This window comes from Echinops telfairi, unplaced genomic scaffold (genome assembly GCF_000313985.2).
Source record: "Echinops telfairi isolate 266 unplaced genomic scaffold, ASM31398v2 ScPeMD7_12;HRSCAF=54, whole genome shotgun sequence".
Classification (NCBI taxonomy): Eukaryota; Metazoa; Chordata; class Mammalia; order Afrosoricida; family Tenrecidae; genus Echinops; species Echinops telfairi.
The window spans coordinates 13,258,006-13,272,647 of NW_022103909.1; the positions used below are offsets into that span (position 1 = coordinate 13,258,006).

Below are 14,642 nucleotides of genomic sequence, written 5' to 3' on the forward strand. Positions count from 1 at the left end.
AAAAAAATCTATATTTGTATGACAATAAATCGACATATAACAAAGAGGAGGAAATAAAATTTTATCCAAGAATCCCAAATCTAAATTTACTTGACAATGTAAAATATTCCAGCCATCTGGTGACTTAGCCATGGGGCAGTGTCATCCCTGCCTGTCTAGTGAGCAAGCTCAAAACCGGACTGGACTTGGTAGACTAGTCTCTTCTCGGAGAGGCTCCAAGGACACTGAGGCAATCCATAGCCCAGCTGCTCTCCCAACAGGTGGCTGGTGAAAGACATGGCTATTGTGAATGAGAGAAGGAATTGCTGACCTTTCTGTATCATGTCCTTGAACTTCTTTCTGATCATAATACTTCCTCTTAAGAGGATCAATTATGCACTAACATGTATACATAAACACACGGACTTTAAGTGCTTAAAGAATCACCCAGTTACAAGAAATGAGCTATTTTGGTTCATGTAAATTACATGATTTCATTTGATCTAGGTTTATACAGTTATGGAGACCAGCGAAGTGCACTTGTATTTAATGGAAGGTTACTCAGATGGCATAAAATAGGTAGAACAAATAAGAGGCTTTAAGGATCAAAGAAGTATATTTAATATGTTCATATAGTAGTTCCCACATTTCTCACGCTTCTTGGGTTCTTGTTTTCAGGTTGTAAAAAAATGTCACAATGCTATTGATAACTTGAACAAAGGGACAAGTTTATCGTAATGTTTCCTTAAAGAGCTTTGGAGTTTGTTTCTTAAGCCTTTCTTGCATCTTACCCACCTTTCTAGAGTGGAAGTGCTTTGGTGTGTGCACACTCGCAGCTCATGAGTAGGAAGGCTTTGGACTGCCGATGACTCCCATGATTGTGACTCTCACATATCTTAGAGAACTGCCACTTCAATTTAAACTATTTCATCTTGCTCACTCTTCAATGAAAATGGGGAACAGCTGGTTAACCTCTTTCAAAAGATAATCCCACGCACATGAAGAGCTATTTAATCATTCTCTCAGCCAGAGAAGAATCTTGGAGTCATAATGGAACCAAGTAAAATGGAGGGAGATATATTATCATAATAATATCATAACTATATTCACTGATCTATTAGATTGTACCAGAGAGAAAGAAAGAAAAGAAAACAGCAGACCGAGCCCTGTACATTAGTTTCCTGACAAATCAATCCAGCTGAAATCTCAAGAGGATGTCTGAGTTTCTCTCCGTGTTCCAGTCTAGAAGCTACTTCCAAATCAGGATGGGCTGCCATTCTTTTATATCTGTTGGCGTCTTACTAACCTGCCATCTCTGAATGTGATGATTTCTTATCCTGAATCTTTCACGGCAGTTATGAGGTCAACATTTGAATGTATTTCCTAGTGGAAATTTAAAAACTATTTTTATTTCACAACTGAATGGAGTTTAGATATTGCTTTGATTCATATATACTTATTATTTGTACTCACCAGGAACTAAAAGCATTGTTTACCCTTAGCATAGGAACATGGAATATGTTAAAATTGATGAAACCTTAACTCTCAGGTAGACTACTGGTTTTAACAATTTTTTTTATGCTCTTTTAACACAACTCCATCCATTATTTTCCTTCCTCCTTTATTCAGGAAAGGGGTGTTTCAGGCTTGTACCCCCTCACTATACTCATTCAATCTGCCCACAAATGATCAGAGAAAGTGGGCAATATGAAGAAGAATACAGCACCAGCATTGGAGGGAAGCTTAACAACTTGTGACACGCACAGTTTGCTTGTTGAAAGTGAGGAGTTGAAATGCTTGCTGATGAAGATCAAGGATTGTAGCCCTCAATATGGATTATAAATTACTATAATGAAAACCCAAATCCTCACACTGGAGCAGTAGGTACGTCACGATAAATGGAGCAAAGATTAAAGTGGTCAAGATTTTCACCTTGCTTGGATCCACAATCAAAGTTTTCGGAAGCAGTGAGGAGATCAGATCACACATTGCATTGGTGATTCTGTTGCATGAAACCCCAAACCAAACTCACTGCCCCTGAGTCCATGCAGACTCATAGCAACCCGATAGGACAGGGGGGACTGCTCCTGTGAGTTTTCAGGGCTGTAACGCTACAGGAGTAAAAAGCCCCATCCTTTTCCCATGGACAGGCTAGTGGTTTTGAACTGCTGGCTTTGCAGTTTGCAGCCTCGTGTGACCACTGGGTTCTTTAAAATGTTGAAAAACAAGGATATTTTGAGGTCTAAGGCGTAGCTGACCCTAGCTATGGTATTTTTTCAATCATCGCATCTGCATGTGAAAGTGGGGCATTGAACCTGGAAGCCGGAAGAAGAGTGGATGTTATGAAGCTGGCGTTTGAATGAGGGAACTGGCAGAAGAGAGGGAACATTTCAGGGAGTGCCAACAGAGCAAACAGATCTCTCCTGAGTAATGCCGGAATGCTCCTGAGAAGCAGGATGGCAGGATTCATCTCACAGACTTCAGGCATGTTATCGGAACAGATCGGCCCCAGGAGAAGGACATCATGCTTGGTAAAAGCAGTGTGTGGCAGTTACATAATTTCATGTCAACTTGAAGATACAGAAAAGCGTAGGGGCGGGGTTCAGTCTGTCATTCAGGTCGCAGCCTGATGGTGACCCCTTGTGGGCGTGGCCTTCTCATAAGGAGGGCCCTGGGAACCTCCCCCTTCTCTCTGCTGTCACCTTCATGCTGGCTGACCCTAGTTGCTGCCAGAACCCTGAAGATGCCTCCACTGCCATTAAATCTACGAGACTGCACTCACTGGTCTGTGATCTCCCTGCATTCTCCATCATTGCATGTGGCTGCCTGAGTCTGAAGAGGGACTTATGGACAAGTAGCGGACTTACGGACTTCAGTTGAACTGGGCTGGAATGTTTTCTTGATATATAATTACCTTTATATAAAGCTATCTCTTATACATATACGAGTGTCTCTGGATTTGTTTCTCTAATCAACCTCACCCAACTCACAGTGGGTCAGGGAAAAAGCAGAAGACCCACAACAAGAAGGATTGCCACAGAAGCTGGCACTGACCCACCGAGCGAGATCACAGTGGTGAGGAAGCGGAAGCACGGGGTAGTGCTTCCTTTTCCGGTACACAGGGTCACGATGAGCCCAAACTGACGGCAGAGCACCTAACAGTAGCCCTATTTAAAGTAGAAAATGAATTGTAATTATATGACATTTCGTCTCCAATTCTTAAAGTTCATGATTGGATCGTTGTGGTTAGTATATTTGTCAGAGATTTCAAAATGCTTGTGGAAAACAGAAATAAAATATGATTCATTTTTTCCACGAAATTTTCAACACTCCCTATTATTTTCTTCTCCATAGAATAGGATGTTGGTAAGTCTGTGGAGAACTTAAGGGAAAGTTAGTGTTTTGTCCGAATTTAATTTATGCCTTGGCATATAAATTACCAAGAAGTAAAAACGTTTTAAAACATACCGATTTATTATAAGAATACCATCTAGTCTTTGAATCTGTTGTAAAGTATAAGCACCATCTCTCAAGTGACAGAATAACTCAAAATAAGATAGGATACTCGGATCTTAAAAGCCCTGGTGGTGTAGTGGTAACACGCTGGGCTGCAATTCACAGGTTCAAAACCACCTCAGGAGAAAGATAGGACTTTCTACTCCTGTAACGAGTTACAGTCTCGGAAACCCACAGGGGCAGTTCTACCCTGCCCTCTGGGGTCACCTTGAGTCAGATTTGACTCGATGGCAGTGAGTATGAGTATAGTATCTTAAACCAAGATATTTTAAGATGTGGTATTATTCAAAGTACCCAGGGGATGAAATATGTTATTTGGGGACATGGTACTGTGTTAAGATAGAGGTGCAGAGTAGCCAAATTTGCCTTGCATTTTTAACCATTTAGATTAATTTTTCTATGATATGCAAGACAGTAAAATGAAGACGTAAATTTAATCTTGTATGTAACAATAAATAGCTAACCTGCTGACAATTTAAAAGTTTAAGAAAAAACAAATGTGCTTCTTTCATAAAAAATACAAAATCAATCCAAGCATACGCATTTCCCGTTCAAAGTCATTCTCACTTGTATGGAATAAATTGGATATTATATTGTGCTTCCCAGATAAAAATTCAAGCCACTAAGTCAATTCTTACTCATAGCCGCCCGTAGGTAGGGCTGCCAAGCCTGTAAATCCTGACAGGAACAGATGGCCTCGGCTCTCTCCCTTGCAGCAGCTGGTGGGTTTGAACTGTCATCTTTGTGGTCAGCAGTCCAAAGTTTACCCATCAGCAATACCAGGGCTCCTTATGTTGACTTTTCAAAATGTTACATTTATTCTATAATGTTTTTACCTGGCTCTTTTATGCACAATTAATCTATATACCAAATATAACGGTCTATCCACCATAATATAAGCCTGTGCTCAACTCACTGCCAGCTAGTTGAGTCTTAGTCTCAGCGACCTTACAGGACAGGTAGAACTGCCCCTGTGGGCTTCTGAAACTATTAACTCTTTATGGGAGTAGAAAGCCCTGTCCTCCCATCCCCCTCCCCAGAGTAACCGGTGACTTTGAACTACTGACCTTGTAATTAACAGCCCAATGTGTAACCGCTATGCCACCAGGGTACATAAAGAGCTATATTTAAGAGTTAATATTTATACTGATTTTCTATTATTGATTTTGAAATCATGTTACCTATCTGTTCATTTATATGGTCCTGCAGCATGAAATAACCAATTTGGGATGCTTGAAAGCTTTTAAATAATAGCAATAAACAACAAGAATTAAGGTTCAAAAAGTATGCTGCATTTGTTCTCTACTAAGGCCACGCCTATACTTTTCACCGTATTCTGCAGCCTATTCTTGAGACACGTGCCAACATCTCTTCTAGACAATTTCACCTTCAATACTGCTGAGAATCTGCCCACTAATGACCATAATGAAACATGCTTTGTGTGAGAGCCTGTTCATTTATTTTCATTCCCGTGAGTGCCTTCAGAGAACAGGGCTGCAATCACGGCTACTTACTATTTAATTTCCAGCCAAATTTATGGTCAAATTGAAAAATGGAGGCAGGCAGCCTGATGCAGGATGCTTTTGTCTGAAGTGTCCTCATGGAATCATTATACTTGCATTAATCTTTAATCTGCAATTAAACAATCAGTTCTATGTAAAAGATAGCTGCAAACAGATCTCCTGCATGTCTCCTATGTGATATATCTTAATGGGAGGTGTGGGGGAAGGGTGAGAATAAGGGGCAATTAAATCCCACATGGATCCTGGTTCAGTAGGAGGTTATTGACAGAGCTAAAAGTTCCTCATGTAAAATGACTTGTGTATTTGGCCTGGTGTATTCAAATAACCTCCATGTTGTTTTTTTTCAAAACGGGGGACTGCAGAGTAACAAAATGCAAATGCATGAGCCAGAACCAGGAAGAAAGCTTAACTTCATTGATAAATGTCTTGGCAGAAATTGCAAACTGCCTTGCATGTGTAGCTTCCCAATTAGAGATCTGCTTTCCATATTCCACAGCTGCTTAATTGGAGATGGAGGCCGCCAGGCAGGCATGAGTACCAAAATCATTAACAGGTAGTTTGAGACATTAAGTACTCGGGCCTGTCAATTTTCCTTTACTGATCAGAGCTATGGGAGAAAGATAGGCTTTCTACTCCCATAAAGAGGTACAGTCTTGGAAGCCCACGGGGGCAGTTCTACCTGTCCCATCAGGGCATACAGAGTTGGAATCGGCTGGATGGCAGTGGGATTTGTTTTGTTTTGTGTTTTGAATTTGAGCTAAGAACAAGGTGCTACCTTCCAGCATGAGTGAAACACCTGGATTAGAAGAGCGTTTCACAAAGAAAGCCGGGCCTCAGAGCATACAAATGGTTCCATTCAGAGCATTCCGGGGGAGGAACAGTGTGAAGGGAAGTGATTGCCGGCCTTTCTTCCTGGTGAAAATAAACAGTAGATGAGGACCAAATGGGTAAGACAACAGTTAACTCTTTTGTATCAGTTTGGAGTGGTCGCCTAATTCAATTTAGGTTTTATCTGACAACTTAGCACAAAAATGAGATATAGCTCTCATAATTTTAATTTCTAAATATGCTTCTAACCCTGGCTTACTATATATTATAGTCCTTCTTTAGCAATACATTCATATTATGAAAATAAATGGTTCCAACCAATTTTGCAAGAAATAAACAAACAACTATTACAAATGTAAAGCAAACCCAGGAAAGAGAAATAAATAGAAATTGTGTTGGAGCAACTCCTAAAAAGCTGGCTTTACTTCTCAATCACTTTTCTATGGGCAATTGTCATTTCATGTCTTGTTTTGTACATCACTCATGATGTTTCATAATAATAACAATAATCTATTTCATAAGGAATGCTAAAACCTATTGTCAAGGTAATTTGGATCTTAAAGGGCTTTCAATCAACTAATTGAAATTGGACATACTGTGTGTGTGTGCGCGTGCGTGCGTGGGAAGGTAAGGCTCAGGAGATCCTTAGAGGTTTGAGATACAGTATTTCTGTTGGCAAATGCTGCATTCTTCATGAATGCAATTATAGCTTAAAATGCCGGATTGCTATTGTTAGTTGCCACCCAAGACTGCCCCCAAACCATGTCAAGCCTGCGTGCAATGGAACAAACTGTTCCCTGTCCTGTGCCATCTCCAGGGTAGCTTGTGGAAAGAACCACTGCAATCCACCACACCGGCTCTGGCTGACTTTTGGAGATGGATCCCTAGACCTTTTGACCTCGTCTATCCAGTGGCAGCTCCAGCCAAACTTGTTCATCCCCATCACTGTGCATATGCTTCTAGAGACAAATGGGTGGTTGTGGCACCTAGGGCACACTGGCCAGGAACTCACCTCCTACTGGGAAGGTGAAGATTGTACGGTTAAATCACTGCCAGAAGAATGCTACAGGCCACATATCCTCCAGGGGTCCAACAAAGAATCCAGAGAGAGGGCAGGAAAGAAAACAACTAGAAAAGGCTGTGCAAATACTGTGCTCAAGACACCATCGAGGAAGTCTCTGGTTTTAGCAGGTACCAAACATTATCGTCAGAGGAAGTCTTATCCTTCTCAGAAGATAAGATATATTATACATCATTTGAATTGTTAATATGTCATTAATTTGCTCTTTCCCAGGTGGTTTAGATGCAAAGATCACAGGGTTAAATGCATTACTATTTATAATGAAAAATAGAAGTTCCTTTTTGTACATGAATGTTCTAATGAGAGCTTTCTACAATACTATTAAAGCTACTTGTGCCACTTGTAGCCAAGCAATCAAGCACTTTAGATAAACATAATTAAAGACACAAAAGTAATAGACATGTATTGATTCCAACTACTAAACCATTAAGAGATTTCCAAGGAAATATTTTTTTAAACATCTGGTGATTTATTTTGCTGTACAATAGGTGAAAATTTTCATATTCTACTGTGAAAAGGAAAGAATGTATACCATAATCTAAATACAGAAGAAAAGGAGAGAAATGTAATATCTGACCCTTTAACTTCTTTTTTTTCTTAGCAACTTTAATCACCATTAATATCTAGATCATTTTTATTCAGTTTTATTTACTGAGCATCCACTATGTTAACAGGCGCTATGCAATGAAGAATGAAAGGGATAACAGAGCCTGGAAATCATATTTAGGGGCAGACACAGATATTTAAGCAAATTATCATGGCATACTATAACCACAGTATTGAACGTCATTGAAGTACATCCAGGGCCCAATAAGAACTCGTGATCTCTGTTTTCAGTGGCCTCTTTGATCTTTCTACTTGAATTTTTTCAGATTACACAAAAAAACCTGTGTGAAAATGCTCCTTGAAAAGATTCCTATTTCAGATAGTTATAGCTTGCTAATCAGGTATACATCCTCAGGATCATTTTTCATTCCCATCCACTTACTTTTTGTATTTTCATGTTGCAATTTTCCCTTTTTGATGTCATCAATAGTAACAATTCATATTCAAAACCTCTCAGATGGAAAGTACAGCTATCATCCTCTCTCTAATTTTAAGTACTTAATAAGGCTTATGTGCTGGTCAGCTCCACAGGTTAATCATTGAACTGCTAATGATGGGTCAGCGGTTTCGAACTCAACAACAGCAGTTTAGGAGAAGGATGAGGTTGTCTGCCTCCATACAGCTGTAAGGCCTTGCAAACCCAATCAGCACTTCCACTTTCCCTCTCGGGCCGCTATGGGTTGGAATGGGCTTGATGGCAGGGAGCTCGTTTGTTGTTGTTGTTGTTGTTGTTGTTGTTGTTGCTGCGGCTGCTGCTGTTTTTGTTGGTTTAGCATGCAACCTTGGTTATATAATTATTCTGTTACAAGCGTTTAGTAACCCTATACTTTTATATCTATTAGTAAGAATTCTAGTCTTTGAATCCGGACTGCACCATTAAACAATTGTGTGGTTTGGGGCAAGTTATGAAGAATAATGCTTATCTCATTGGATTGTTGTACAATTTAACTGAGTTAATTTTGGGGAAGCACTAGAATGGGACCTTTTACCCAGTGAGTATTTTAAGAGTGATTACTCATGATTACTCATGGAGAAATAATTTTAAAAATGAGTCTTGGATAAGACACTTCCGATCTGGGTCTCAGCTTCTCGCCTGTGTAAAATGAGTTTACAGGTGATGGCGAAAACTGGTGAAGTTAGATGGCCAGCTCCCAGGACTTAGTCCGGTCAAGATATTACGGCTCTTAATTGTGACTTTCAAGTATTTGGTTCAACGTTGAAAGCTTGGCACACACTATTTGACTTAATCTTTCATCCTTCACCGCTCCCCACGTGCAGTATGCACTCTGCTGGATGAGTCCTCAATCACTTTGCATGCCTCAGGTGTGTCTGTGATGCCCCTTTAGTTCCACTTCTGCACACCCTGACTATTCTAATTTCCGTTTTCCCTTTCACCAAAATTCGATCAGTTGTTCAAATTTCCATTCAAGGCTTACACATCCTCAGTGAGGCTGTCTTTAAATATTCTGCTTTGATAAGATCCTCTCTCCTTAAATATAGCAACACTGCTTTGACCTCTTTAAAAGACATTTAATGTAATGGCTTTACTTGACTGATTAGTAGAATAAGGAAGAAGGAATGAAAATGGATGCCTTTGTTGGTAAAGAGTATTACACATAACAAGGATTTCCAAGAGAATTAAAAAAAAAATCTGTGTCAGAAGAAGTACATCCAGAATGCTCCTTTGATAACAGTGTCATGAGACTTCAGCTCATGCTCTTTGGACATGGTACCTGGAGGACCAGTCAGTCCCTAGAGAAGGACATCATGCTTGGTAAAGCAGAGGGCCACCAAAGAGAGAAAGATCCTCCATGAGATAGATGGATACTGGAGAAATGTGTGCAAGCCTAAGAACAACTGTGAGGCTAACAGAGGACTGGAGAGTGTTCCTTTTCTCCCAGGGTTGCTAGGAATCAGATCCAAGCTGATGATGCCCAACAGCAGCACTTAGTACAGTGTGCATTGCCACCTTGTAAAGTGTCAGTCTGGGAACTGGGGCAGCACCACTAAATACAGGCAGGAGACAATAAGATCAAATGATGGAAGTAGGGCAGAAGTTAAGGGTTATGGCTGGTGTATCATACAGGTATATCTGAGTTATGCAGATTTATGTAGCTACAAACTCATCCTATAAAGCCTATGATATCAAAAACTTGAGGTGCTTACAATAATTCCTAATAACAAAACAGGTGCTAGCTTGATAGGCTTATTAAAACATCCTCAAATTATTACTGCATTATTGTGTTGAAGATACTTTAGTGGATCTGAACATGCTTATTTAATATTTTTTATGCCTAGAAAGGTATGTCTTATTCTACGTATTAAGAGGAAGGTTTGAGAAACTGATTTTGGATATAAACTCTCCCTAAGGAGCGCGGATGGTGTAGTGGTTCTGAGTTGGGTCACGAGCAGTTCGGGGGGAGAAACACAGGGCTTTCATCTCCCAGAAACAGTTACAGTCTTGGAAACCCACAGGGTGTCACTGTGAGTCAGCATTGACTAGATGGCAGTGAGTTTAGTTTTGTACCTGACTGTTCCTAATTAAACACAAATTCTACTTCTAAACCTACCGCCACCAAGTCAATTCCAACTCACAGTGACCCTCTATATGATTCTGAGGCTATAAATCTTTAAAAGAGCTGATAGCCTCATCTTTATCCCATTGAGAACCTAGTGGTTTTGAACTACTGATCCTATGGAAGTAGACAGTCTTGGTCTCTCCACTGCCCCCACATCCTTGGAGAGGTTTCGAACACCTGACCATGTCGTGTAGTTAGCAGTCCAATTAATAATCACTATGCCACTAGGGCTGCATAAATAAAAATGTCCACTTTTTTTTTTTACTTTCTCCTAGGAGAACTATTCTGTGCGTCCAGTAACATGAAAGAAAATCAAATAAAGAGATATAGTGAATACTATCATTTCAGTGTTTTATATACAAGAAAGTACTTATATTTCGATTGGCCTATTAGCTGCTCAGGGATTTCAAAGGAAGCTACATTATAGAAACGTATTGCCTTAAAAAACATTTTAGCTGTTTTGAATAGAAGGAGAGCTTTAGTTGAGTATGGCTCAGAACCAGGGTTTTGGAATTCAATGTCTTGTGGGTTTAAATCTTATTGTACTAATGAGTGGTATTAGGACTACAGGCAAAGTTACCCATTCGATGCCCAGTTTCTTGACTCTTAAAATGGAAACATCAATACTCATCTCATAGACCTAATATGAAGACCAAATGCAATACAAGTCTTGAATAAACCCTATATATAATAAAAACTCAGGGATTGCTATCGACTGTTATCTTAACATGTAATCACAGTATAAAGCAAGTCAGGGCATTTAGGGCACTTCTTCAAAAATAGTTTAAAAAGAAACAAATTTATAATCTTCTTAAGCAGTAAAAAGATATATTCATGGAGGTGTATCTATTTCCTTTCATCATAGCTGATCAACAAACAGTGCTAGTTGTTAGAAATGTGTCAAATAGAATTGGCTTAACATTCTAAAGCACTCAAAAGTAAAAGAAGTAATTCAATTACTTTCATCATAAGTGCCCTCCAATATAAGGAAAGCGCTCTTAATATCAGTCATATTTAGAAAATTATTTCTTAGGCAACTCCATTATGTAGAATCTTTTCTATGACTAGTTTATTTGTGAACACATCAAATATTCTCTCTTCATGAGTTTAACTTTTATTGATTCTTTTTGTCACCTTCCTGGGGTCTCTCATTCCTTTATCCCCTCACCCATCCTTGACAAACATCTGAATTTGAAAGAGAATCTCAAACTTTAAAGATAAGGAGATTTATCTTCAGTCATTGATATTAATAATTTTTAATCAAATTTTACAATTTTATGGGTAGGCATCAATTAACTAGGTAATGTCCTTTGTGCATAGGACTTGCTGCTTTTAAATTGTATCCAAAGCAATATGTTGGATAAGTTAGTTGAAAAACATTGAACAAAAAAGTGATTTACATTTGGATGGTCAAGAACTAAAAAGGCTTTCATTTATCATAATTAATTCTATCTTTGACATTAAATAATTTAACCACTTGTTTCAATTCATATTTCATGGGCTTGCAATAAGATCTCTTTCTTTTTTTTATCATGGTCTATAAACATTTTTAAATTCCATTATTTTCATGTTGCAAAAGAAGGAAATGAATAAAAAGACAAACATTCTAAAATATTGCTACTTTGTTTCTTTTAAATAAGTAATACAGAATAACAGTTATTAAACAAACTGATATTTAAATCTCTGAGGTGATTTAAAGATATTATGTGCCACCTATCAATTATATTGATCTTAATTAAACAAAAATAATTATGCTCATAAACATTTTAGAGTATTTAAATATATATTTTTAAATTGCCTTCTATAAAGAAATTTTTATAAAGTATCCCATTTTATTTTAAATTAAACACTATTCTTGGCATATCTTATCAATGATTTGTATTTAACATCATCACTTTAATAATCATAATCCTGATTGTTATTATGATGACATACTTCATTATAAGAGCTAACACAATTTCAACATGCATTCACTAATCCAGACAACTACAGAAGTCATCACAGTCATCATTATCAACATCATCAAATGGCCTATTCAAAGTCATCAGATATTTATTCAATACCTACTACTTACAAGCAATAATTCCAAAGGGAAACCAATACACAAAATCCTCCTCTCATCCAAAATAGAGAATAAATCCCTTTTCAATGGTAAATTCAGTGACCATAGTATATTTCTCAGGTGTGCCAATAAAAAACAGTTGACTCTCAAAATTGGCTAATTTTTACATTTTGCCTTGACATTGTCTGTTAAAGGTGACATATAACAAAAACACACAAACCAGTAAGCATTCTCTAAGAATCACCAGCAGGAGTGACAAAGAAAGAACAAAGTATTGCTAACAAGATTCTAGCTTACTGTTGGGTCATTTGCATACTTTAATAATATTTGAATAATTCAATGTTATATGGGCTCACTCACCACCAAGAACATTTCTCTATGATCAGAGCTGCACAAGGAAAGCTTTCTTATCGCCATAGATGTGTGGGAGAAGGGTCACTCCAAACCACAATTATTAATGAAAATATTCAGAGTGCACAATTAACTCAGTCAGGGGTATCATTAAATAAATAACTTGCATAATGGTGCAGCTAGATTATGTCTATATTCATATCTAGTTGCACATTTCCCTCCTTTTCCAGACTTTTAAATTGTTCCCTATGTACAGTTGAGCTAGCTCCTTATCCACTGTAAATTCATGATGTTGCTGGGAGGAGCTGCCCAGAAACCTGTCTCCCACTGCATCCAGGTGTGACTAACTAGGGCCAAGTGGATCATTCTTGCCCACAGAGTCCAAGCCCAGTGATTGGTATCATTTCTTCCCAGGGCTTTTCAGCAGTCGCAGTCTGCTGGCTGAGAGTAGAGGAGAGGAGATGGTATAGCCTGGGCATGGGAATGGCATGACACGTGGAGGAAGACATCCGGATGAAAAGGTAGTGTATTCAAGTTTATTTGATCCTCCTCTTTGACATAGAACCTTTATCAAAAGAGTTTGAACTTTCTTATCACCACTTCACAATGTATTAAGCATGAAGACGATTCATTGGGTAATTTCACTTACTGAAAGACTGTCCATAGAAATATGGTTATTTTTTTGGCTGGCAATCTAAAAAGAACTTGTGAACTTTGGCAAACTCAGTCCTATAACTATACCCAAATTTATGACGGCCCTGGGTGTGGCAGAGAATTGTGGCTTGACAGAGTTTTCAAGGGCTGGTTTTTTTGGACGTGGATCACTAGCCGTTCCTTCCAAGAACGGGTGGACTGGAATCATTCACCCTGCAGTTAGCAGCCAGCATGTCAACTATTTGCACCACACTGGGATCCTCAAATAATCGTACCTCCTCAAACCCAAATCAAAATCACTGCCATCTAGTTGATTCCAACTTTAAAGATTGTTATGGGAGCATAAAGCCTCATCATTCTGGTGGGTTTGAACCACCAATCTTGTGGTTAGCAGTGCAATATTCATCCAGTAGTGCCACTGTACTTTCAGGCCTTTACGTAGCCAAAATAAATGAATCCTGCAAAGTTTGGTATCAGATAGCAGCATTTTATGTAAGGGATAAGCTATAGATTCTTGAGTCCATGTACTTTGTATTTTGTAGGTCACTAAATAAGCTGACTTTCCAGCCTAGGCTACTTAAGAATCAGCTGGCAGAAATACCAGCAAGATGGACTGTTTAATGTGAATGAAAAGAAAAGTGGCTCAAAACCTGGGCTAGAGTATTTAGTATAGGGAATTCGACAACACAAATTACCATGTTTACTTAAACTCCATCTAGTTTCGCTGATAGCCAAGTTGGAATTTAAAAAATAATGTTGAACTCATGGAACAAGCTAGTCGCATCTCTACAAGCTGATTTTACACATTTGGTTATTATCAAGCTACGTAGTTTTTTCACTAAATATATATTTAGTTTTTGTTGTTGTTGTTTGTAATTTCATGACTATTCTCTGTGTACTGTTTTCAATGACATGAATCTCCAGCTGGCAATTCAAGGAAAATGATGGTACTAAAATACTTTCAAGAAAAGCTTTGTTTTGTTTTGTTTCTAAATGCTGCTTTCAATTCTAAAGAGAAATTATTTCTTAGTCTGGTATCCCTCAGGATGCCCAATACCGCAAAATAACCAAGGCAATAATGGGCATGGTAAAATATTTTAAGTAAAATTTGAAAGGGGAAAGGGAAGTGGGGGTGGGCGGGGGAGGGCTGCAGAGAGAAAGAAGAAAGGGGAGCCAAAAGGCAGGTTGCTAGGATGTTTGTAGTTCTGGTTATTTCTAAATAGTTAACTGTAGATACAAGAGCACTGATGACATAGCAAGTTCTGTGCTGGGTTAGTTCATCACAAGGTGAGCAGTACAAACTACAAGTCGCCCCATGGGAACAGCAGGGTTTCTCTTCCCATAAAAATTTACAGCCTCGGTACCAGTTCTAGTTTGACTTAGAAGGTCAATGTGAGTAGGAATCTACTCAATGGCAGTGAGTTTGAATTTTTAACTACAGATGAGTGGAAGAGACTGGAGAA

The 14,642-nt window shown here is 38.6% G+C and overlaps 1 protein-coding gene across 3 annotated transcripts in view; it reads right to left on the reverse strand.

Moving 5' to 3' along the window:
- PDZRN4 (PDZ domain containing ring finger 4) overlaps positions 1–14,642 on the reverse strand; it is a 410,747-nt gene that overhangs the window by 102,837 nt on the left and 293,268 nt on the right. The window lies entirely within an intron of this gene.